The 9,125-nt window shown below is 34.4% G+C and overlaps 1 pseudogene; it reads right to left on the reverse strand.

Annotated features, from left to right (window-relative positions):
* Nucleotides 1–4,850: 4,850 nt before the first annotated feature.
* Nucleotides 4,851–5,855, reverse strand: LOC107552155 (zona pellucida sperm-binding protein 3-like; annotated as a pseudogene).
* Between the last annotated feature and the right edge of the window lie 3,270 nt (nucleotides 5,856–9,125).

Consider the following 9,125-nt stretch of genomic DNA (forward strand, 5'->3'; position numbering starts at 1 on the left):
CATGTGTTACTCATTGCATGTAAAATGACTTTTGGCAGTCCAGTTAAATAATGAGTCAAAGTCAGATCGAGTGCATTGCATATAATCTGCATACTGCAGATTAATGCAAAAAATGCATTCAAATTTGTTAATGGTAGTATGCTTTGCTGCCAATTGCGGGGTTTTTTTTTTAGAATCAGATATGCTGTGTGTCTTACTGCTTACTAAATAGTAAGTAAATACTTTTCTTTAGTTAGACTACTTAGCAACAGTATGCATCATGCATAAGTAAACACTAGTATGCTGTTCAGTGTTGCTGACAGTATATGACCTCAACATGTTTGATGTTCAAGAGTGTCCACTAAACATCAAATGTGTCAATTTGACATTCAAATTAGCAATTTTTCCCTGTAAAAATATTGTTTGTTTCATTTATCACACTGGAAAATTAAAGGCTACGTTCGGAATAGCACACTACCATACTACTCTCACTGATACTGCAGTGTGCATACTCTGCATTAGTCTGTGCATTTTCTAGTGTTATTTTAGTATCCTTGAGATACCATTATAGTTTTTATTAATATTTTGAAATCGTTTTTTTTGTTGTTTTCATTTTGATTTTAAAGTTTTAGTAATTGTTTCTTTTTAATTCGTTTTTCTTAAATTATAATGATAAATGTTGCCTTGGTAACTAGCTGAAAAAACAAACAAACCTATATTCTATTTAAATAAAAAAATATATTTTATTATATTTTACAAATATCTAAACATATCAAGATACATTTCCTTGAGAAGTAAGATACTTTGTTGTTTTCTGAAATGTTTTTACCTAAACAAGAAAACATTGAATAAAGTTAATTTTCATTATCCCATTGGCAGATTTTATAGCATAAACCCACGTGATTTTGATACATATTATGTCTTGTTTTCGGATAAAAAAATAAATAAATCAAAATTAGCTTAAAATGAGAAAAAATTATTGGGAAGAGTTAATTTTAAATAAAAGTTAATTTGTCTTAGCCATTATCAGATTTTTAATATTATAAACCCACTTAATTTAGATAAATATTGTCTTGTCTTTTGAAAAATGGATTGAATTTTTTTGATTGGTTTTTACTTAAAACAAGAAAATATTTTCCAATTTGTTCAGGGAGAAAAAACAAACAAAAATGTAAAATAAAAATGTTCTGCACTAGAAGACATAAGTGGCTATCCCACAATGAAGTGCACTTGAATTTTTTTAAACACAGTTATATCTTGTTGACAACTTAACTAGATGGCATATTTAATGTATATTTTTTCATTTTTTACATACTGTAACAGTGGTGTGTTTATTTGTTTCATAATTTCGTAATTTTGCAACATCAAAACTTGAAGCTGCTCTGAAATACAAATTTTGTGCGAAAGAGATAAATGTGACATTTTCGATTTCATGTTTTATTTTCATGATAAATGAGCAAGAACTTCGCTGGAATTATATCGTGGCCTTGACAGTAGTATTCCATTCCCAGGTCAAGTAGCAGGTCGTCTGTGTGTCCATGCAGGACGGGTCTCAGAGATGGTCTCATCCAGCGGTTTATCCTCCACAGGTCGTGGTTTCTGCATCATGAGGTGTGTAGTTTCATCTCTTTATGTATTCCAGTCTCTCCTCCTGCGCTGTGGAGGTTTTATATATTCATTAGTCTTCATTAGGCCAAAACACAAAGAGCACAAAGAATTAACGGATCTCCCCCCCAATGCACCGCTGTAGCAGTCACCTGCACTTTTATTTGGAGAAGGAAGGGATAAAGTGAGAGAAAGACAGAGAGTGTCAGGGATTGAGTACGGGGGAATGGATGTGCAGACAGCACACGTGACGGGACTGTGTAATATTTCTCCAGATATGAGACACTTACATTTACACGTCACCTGAGACTCACTCTGAAAAACATCAAACGTTTAATGCTGAAGTGTGTCATTTCTGTGCCAGTGTAGGCCTATTTAGTGACCAAGAACTTTGTGTTTACAATAATGCGTTTGCAATAGGAAACATTGCATTTAATAACACATTTTTAAAGATAAAAAAAGTCTCTTATGCTAATCAAGGTCGTTTATTTGATCAAAGATGCAACAAAAACAGGAATACTGTGACATATTATTACAATTTAAAAGAACAGTTTTCTATTTGAATATATTTTAAAATGTAATTTATTCCTGTGATGCAAAGCTGAATTTTCAGCATCATTACTCCAGTCTTTAGTGTCACACGATCCTTCAGAAATTGTTCTAATATGCTGATTTGCTAATTCATTTAAAGTTATTTGTAATCAATTTAAATGTCAACATTTTTCAAGATTCTTTGAGGAGTAGAAAATGTCAAATTTTCTATTGTAATAAACCTTTAATCTTTTTGGCTCCATCAAGTTGTGATCTGTTTGAATTGACCTAGAACAGTGGGCAGGGGCACTACAATGTTGCTTGTTTAGTTTGGGTTAAGGTTTATTATAATTCTGTCCTTCCTCCTAACCCCTAGACTGAGGAGGTCATAACACTTCCTTTAAAGGGGTCATAGGATGCCCATTTTCCACAAGTTGATATGATTCTTTAGGGTCTTAATGAAAAGTCTGTAACATATTTTGGTTAAAATTTCTCAATGGTAGTGTCAAAAACAGCTCTGTTCAGAGCATGCAGATTTGTAGCATTTTCCTTTAAATGTTAATGAGCTCTGCTGACCCCGCCCCTCTCTTCCGAGCCCGCTCTCAGAGAGACTGTTTACTTTAGCCGCATTCATTGTGAAACTTGCTAATTAGCACATTATTAGGAAAGGCGATTTGCAAAGATTCGTTAAAAAACCTTATGCTCACTTCTGGAGGTGAAGCTGGATCACGAATGATTCGCGCGAACATAGACGCATTTATGTAGATCGCGAGCGCATTCTTTTCAAAAACAAACATAATCCGCTGCGGCTCAGATGTCGGGAGTAAATGACGACTGCTGTCCGTTATTACATCCAACATCAGAACACCTCAATCGCTTAGGAGTCATTCTTGTCTACATCTGCTCCGGCGGTGAAACAATGGCGGACTGATGACAGTCACTCAGGGCGGAGCTAAGACACCAGTCCAGTCTGTGCTGAAACGCTACTGTCAATCAAACTATCGTGGGAGGGGCCTGTCTGTGTGACGTCACACAGACAAGCATCTGAGATCGGCTCGATTTGAGAAAGGGGTAAAGATTTTAGTAGATAAAAAAACACAGAGTGGATTTTTATTATTATAGGGTGGTTGTGTTCACACACTGCCAACACACATTTCAGTTCAAACTACTTGTAAAAGCGCATGTCGCATCCTGTCTTTTTTCATGTCTTTTTTCTGTAAACACTTTTAAATTTTTGCATTTTTTTTATGCTAACACGAACAGTTTAGATAAACATGTAATAATACTAACCATTAACTAAAACTTACAACTTAAGTCTAAATAAAATATTGTACTATACTGAAAAAAAAATCCCAGTAAATTTCCATAATTACAATAAAACAGCAGGGCAAACATGCAATTTTGAAGGAGAAAGACCGAAGTATTTTCTTGTAAAACATTCTCCAATTCACAACTTCAAAAATATTTTTTTAACAGTATGTCAAACTATTACATGCTTTAATTGTAACATCATAAATACGACATAAACCAAATATAAAAGTATACTGAAGATCTTCAAAGCCTAAAGGAAAATCACAAGTCTTTGAAAGCAGAGATAATTTGGGTTCACTCAGTAATACTCAATAACTCAGAATCTGAAGCACTAAATATAAAAACATATGTTCAAATGCATTCATCACTCATTCCGCATCAGCGGTCCTGTCCAAAGTTAGAAGTTCACAGAGTGAGAAAGTTACTGTACAAAACTTCTTTGCATGTAAACAGATCCGACAGAAGTTCCCGTCATGCATCTCTCTCTTAATGAGGACAAGCAGAAGGTGTAGAATATCGACACGGAGATCTGGCATCTGTAGAAATTCATCTGCAATAACACACATCTGTCAACATGCAGCACATTTGTAAAGCAGGGCTTGGAATATAGTTTGTACAGTGTCTGGCAGCCGTACGTGAACTACTGAGGTAGAACGCTAAAGTCTACTGCATTCAGATCGTTTGCATTGCATTTGAAAAACATGGTAATATTTCTATTTTCATAACAGCACCAACATTATAAAGCCCCAGTGACACTGACATTGAAAATGAATGACTCTGGTTGCTTGGCTCTCAAAGTCAATGACAGCAGGTGATTTGAGCTTTGAGAATCTTGTTCATGATGTGATGCATTAAAAATTAGGTTTTTGCACTCAGAAAAAGGATAAATGGTCACTTTAAGGAAATCATTTTGTTGCTTGTGTTTAAAAAAAAAAGAAGTTTTGCATGCATGTAATTAATTTTGATTTGAGCTATAAACCATGCATTTTGCTGCTCAAAAATACAGTAAAAACTAAATCCAAAATGCATGGTTTACAGCAAAAATGTATGACTGTCGATAGCAATTAATGCAATAAATAATGCAATAAAAACGTAACAAAAAACAGAGATTATAAAACAGATTATAAATCTAGTAGTTTTCATTAATACAGTATAAATAGTAATTTAAAATAAGTATTTATTAATATATATATATATGAAGAGTTCATTTGCAAAAGCAGATAACTCCGTTTTTAACAATTCTCAAAAATCATAGTTTTTCATTGTGCATACCAATTAATCTCAATCAAACTGCAGTTGGGTTATTTTAAGTTAAAAAAATAACTAAAAATACAGCTAACTAATACAATAAAACAATAAAAACATAACATAATAAAAAACATGATTTTTGAAAATATCGATATCAATCGATATTTTGATATCACTTAGTGTGGACACCCGATCGACATAGTCCCCAGCAGCCCAGAAGCCCTGAGCTCAATAAAGGAATATCTTGGAGAGGTGGTGTTCACACCAGGGGCCGCAGTAGCCACACAACCATCCACAAAGATGCGCAGAGGAACATGGTTGTACTGCTTCACAGAAGCTTCAAGCTTCAGGAATTGCCCTAGGAAGTACTGATTGGATGGCCTCTCAAACATCCAGTCATGAGCCTCAGGAGAACACAAGAACTTCCTCTGCAACTTTAGTTGCAGCAAAAGGAACCCAAGCGGGCAACAAGATATTACTGCTTACATTATACAACCTTGAATAGTGGCACTCAATTCCAACAACTGCTACATCAGCCCTTACAATGGGAGTTCCTACTAAAGCCGCAGGAGTATAGAGGAGGTTGAATTTATACACAAGCTCAATATCAGTCATCACCAGAGAGCTGCCACATGTCTGGAGCTCATACTCAAATACAATAACTTCAGCTTCTGGATTCTCCCCTACAGCTGCACAGCCTCCTAAAGTGAGAAATAAAGGATTCACCAGCTGACCAATACCAAAGAAGTCCTTCTTCACCTCCACATGCACAAAGTTCTCCCCACATTGTGCTGCAACACTCTGGGGAGCTATAGGTTCACGCTGCTCAAAAGGCACATCTGGCTGTTGGGGTTCTTCTGGCATTACTGGAAAATGCCAGGTCAAAGGTGCCATAGGAGCCTGCATAAGCTGTTTGGACTGACTACTTCCAGGTTCTTGAAGCTTCCGTGCATCCACCCCAGCAGGCCTCATTGCAGGTCTTGGAGGCCGAAAAGTTGTTGATGCCTGTGTGTCTTGAACAGATTGCTGAGGAGCTAAAACTGGCGACTGTTGCTGTTGGAATCTTAGTGGATCCTGGCCTTGTTGAAATCTTGACCACTGTGCCAAACTCAAGTCAACTGCAATAAGCAACAACAATCCAACACAACTAAAAACCACCAGCCTCATTGTTAAAAAAAAAATCTGAAGTTATCTGTTTTTGCAAAAAACTCTTCATAAATATATGACTCCAAACTGAACATTAGCGTATAAATTAGCGTATGTTTCTGTGTATAAATGCGTTCTGCTAGTGATATTTGATGAAAAAAAAGTTATTACATATAAAAAATTGTAAAATAACTTTTCTATTTGAATATATTTTAAAATGTCATTTATTTCTGTAATGCAAAGCTGCTTTTTCAGCAGCCATTACTTCTGCTCACCAAGGCTGCATTTATTTGATCAAAAATACAGTAAAAACAGTAATAATGTGAAATATTACAACTTAACTGTTTTATATTTGAATATATTTTAAAATGTAATTTAGTCATCCGATGCAAACCTGAATTTTCAGCAGCCATTATTTATGCTCACCATGGGCGCATTTTTGAAAACTAAAAATACAGTAAAAACTAACTTTAACATTATTGTGCACATACATCACTGACGCTTTTTTGGGATTGTAATATTTACCTAGATAACGCTGTATGTTTTATAGCTAAACTTATGACTGTCAATAGCAATTACTCACTTGCAATATAAAACAAAATGAAAAAAAAAAGATTGTTACACTAACCACAAAATAAACGTATTCCTGCTCAATACAGATCATAATTCGAGTTCTTGTCATAAATGCATTGCATGCTACGGTATAATTTTAAAGTATTTTTACACTGTTGTTCAGTTTGCTGTCAGCGAGATTTTTTACAATGTTTTTGAAAGTGGGCTCTTATAAGGAAGCTTGTTTCTGCCACAGAATAAAATAATAATAATATAATAAAGATATTTGTGACTTTTAAACTCAGAATTCTTACTTTTTTCTAGCAGTTTATATCACACAACTATCTTTCTGTTCTCAGAATTGCAAGATATAAACTCCCAATTCTGGGAAAAAAAGTCAGAATTCTGAGATACAAAGATGTAATTACCTTTTTTATTCTTATCCCATGGCAAAAACAAGCTTCCATACTCTTATGCTCGATTTATGTCAAAAATATATATATTTTTTTTTATAAATGATCAAAAATAAAAAGTAATTTTACCCCCCCCCCCCTAAAATTACATTTTCCTTTACTGAGGGGAGCTATAGGTTCACGCTGCTCAAAAGGCACATCTGGCTGTTGGGGTTCTTCTGGCATTACTGGAAAATGCCAGGTCAAAGGTGCCATAGGAGCCTGCATAAGCTGTTTGGACTGACTACTTCCAGGTTCTTGAAGCTTCCGTGCATCCACCCCAGCAGGCCTCATTGCAGGTCTTGGAGGCCGAAAAGTTGTTGATGCCTGTGTGTCTTGAACAGATTGCTGAGGAGCTAAAACTGGCGACTGTTGCTGTTGGAATCTTAGTGGATCCTGGCCTTGTTGAAATCTTGACCACTGTGCCAAACTCAAGTCAACTGCAATAAGCAACAACAATCCAACACAACTAAAAACCACCAGCCTCATTGTTAAAAAAAAAATCTGAAGTTATCTGTTTTTGCAAAAAACTCTTCATAAATATATGACTCCAAACTGAACATTAGCGTATAAATTAGCGTATGTTTCTGTGTATAAATGCGTTCTGCTAGTGATATTTGATGAAAAAAAAGTTATTACATATAAAAAATTGTAAAATAACTTTTCTATTTGAATATATTTTAAAATGTCATTTATTTCTGTAATGCAAAGCTGCTTTTTCAGCAGCCATTACTTCTGCTCACCAAGGCTGCATTTATTTGATCAAAAATACAGTAAAAACAGTAATAATGTGAAATATTACAACTTAACTGTTTTATATTTGAATATATTTTAAAATGTAATTTAGTCATCCGATGCAAACCTGAATTTTCAGCAGCCATTATTTATGCTCACCATGGGCGCATTTTTGAAAACTAAAAATACAGTAAAAACTAACTTTAACATTATTGTGCACATACATCACTGACGCTTTTTTGGGATTGTAATATTTACCTAGATAACGCTGTATGTTTTATAGCTAAACTTATGACTGTCAATAGCAATTACTCACTTGCAATATAAAACAAAATGAAAAACAAAAATATTGTTACACTAACCACAAAATAAACGTATTCCTGCTCAATACAGATCATAATTCGAGTTCTTGTCATAAATGCATTGCATGCTACGGTATAATTTTAAAGTATTTTTACACTGTTGTTCAGTTTGCTGTCAGCGAGATTTTTTACAATGTTTTTGAAAGTGGGCTCTTATAAGGAAGCTTGTTTCTGCCACAGAATAAAATAATAATAATATAATAAAGATATTTGTGACTTTTAAACTCAGAATTCTTACTTTTTTCTAGCAGTTTATATCACACAACTATCTTTCTGTTCTCAGAATTGCAAGATATAAACTCCCAATTCTGGGAAAAAAAGTCAGAATTCTGAGATACAAAGATGTAATTACCTTTTTTTATTTCTTATCCCATGGCAAAAACAAGCTTCCATACTCTTATGTTCGATTTATGTCAAAAATATATATATATTTTTTTATAAATGATCAAAAATAAAAAGTAATTTTACTCCCCCCCCCTAAAATTACATTTTACTTTACTGAGGTTCATGTTTTAGATAATATTATCACTGCCAATAGCAAAAAAATGACATGCATTGCAAAACAAAACATGAATAACAAAACCACTTCCAAAAGGTTATCATATGCCCCCTTCTCTGGGTGTAAAAATTATTTTTAATGACTGAACATTTTTGGTGTAGAATTTACCAAGTGAAATTCAGAAAGTCAAAAATGGCTTGCAAATTGTACAAATCAGTACAAAAAAATGACATGTAATATTTAATTAAACATGAAATTCTGAAGAAAAGACTGAACTAGTATTTACTTGTAAAACTCTTTTTACACAGTGAGAACTGTTTTGTCTCTTTGTTTTGTTTTGTCATTTTAACTACACAATTGTTTTTTTTTCATGCCTCCATTTCTGAAGGTAAATGAGCAGTTTTGTGTGTTAGCTGACAGGTCGCTAAAGGCATCGTTTGAGTTTAACGAGAGGTGGTTAATTAGTCCAACACGACAGACCAACGAAAGGCCATGAGGTTGATTATAAAGTGATTATCCTCGATATATACAGAAAAGGCCTCTGTTTCTGTCTCTCACCTGTCTGAAGAAAAACGCACCTTCGCTGGACGTCGCTAGCCTGGAGAAAAACAAATGAATGGCTGTTGTGACCTTTCCACCAGCTCAAAGATAAAAGAGCCTCGTCTGCCGTGATTGAAAATTAGTGGACTTACTTTGCCCGCTTAT

Source organism: Sinocyclocheilus grahami, unplaced genomic scaffold (assembly GCF_001515645.1).
Source record: "Sinocyclocheilus grahami isolate Dianchi unplaced genomic scaffold, SAMN03320097.WGS_v1.1 scaffold442.1, whole genome shotgun sequence".
NCBI classification, from domain to species: domain Eukaryota; kingdom Metazoa; phylum Chordata; class Actinopteri; order Cypriniformes; family Cyprinidae; genus Sinocyclocheilus; species Sinocyclocheilus grahami.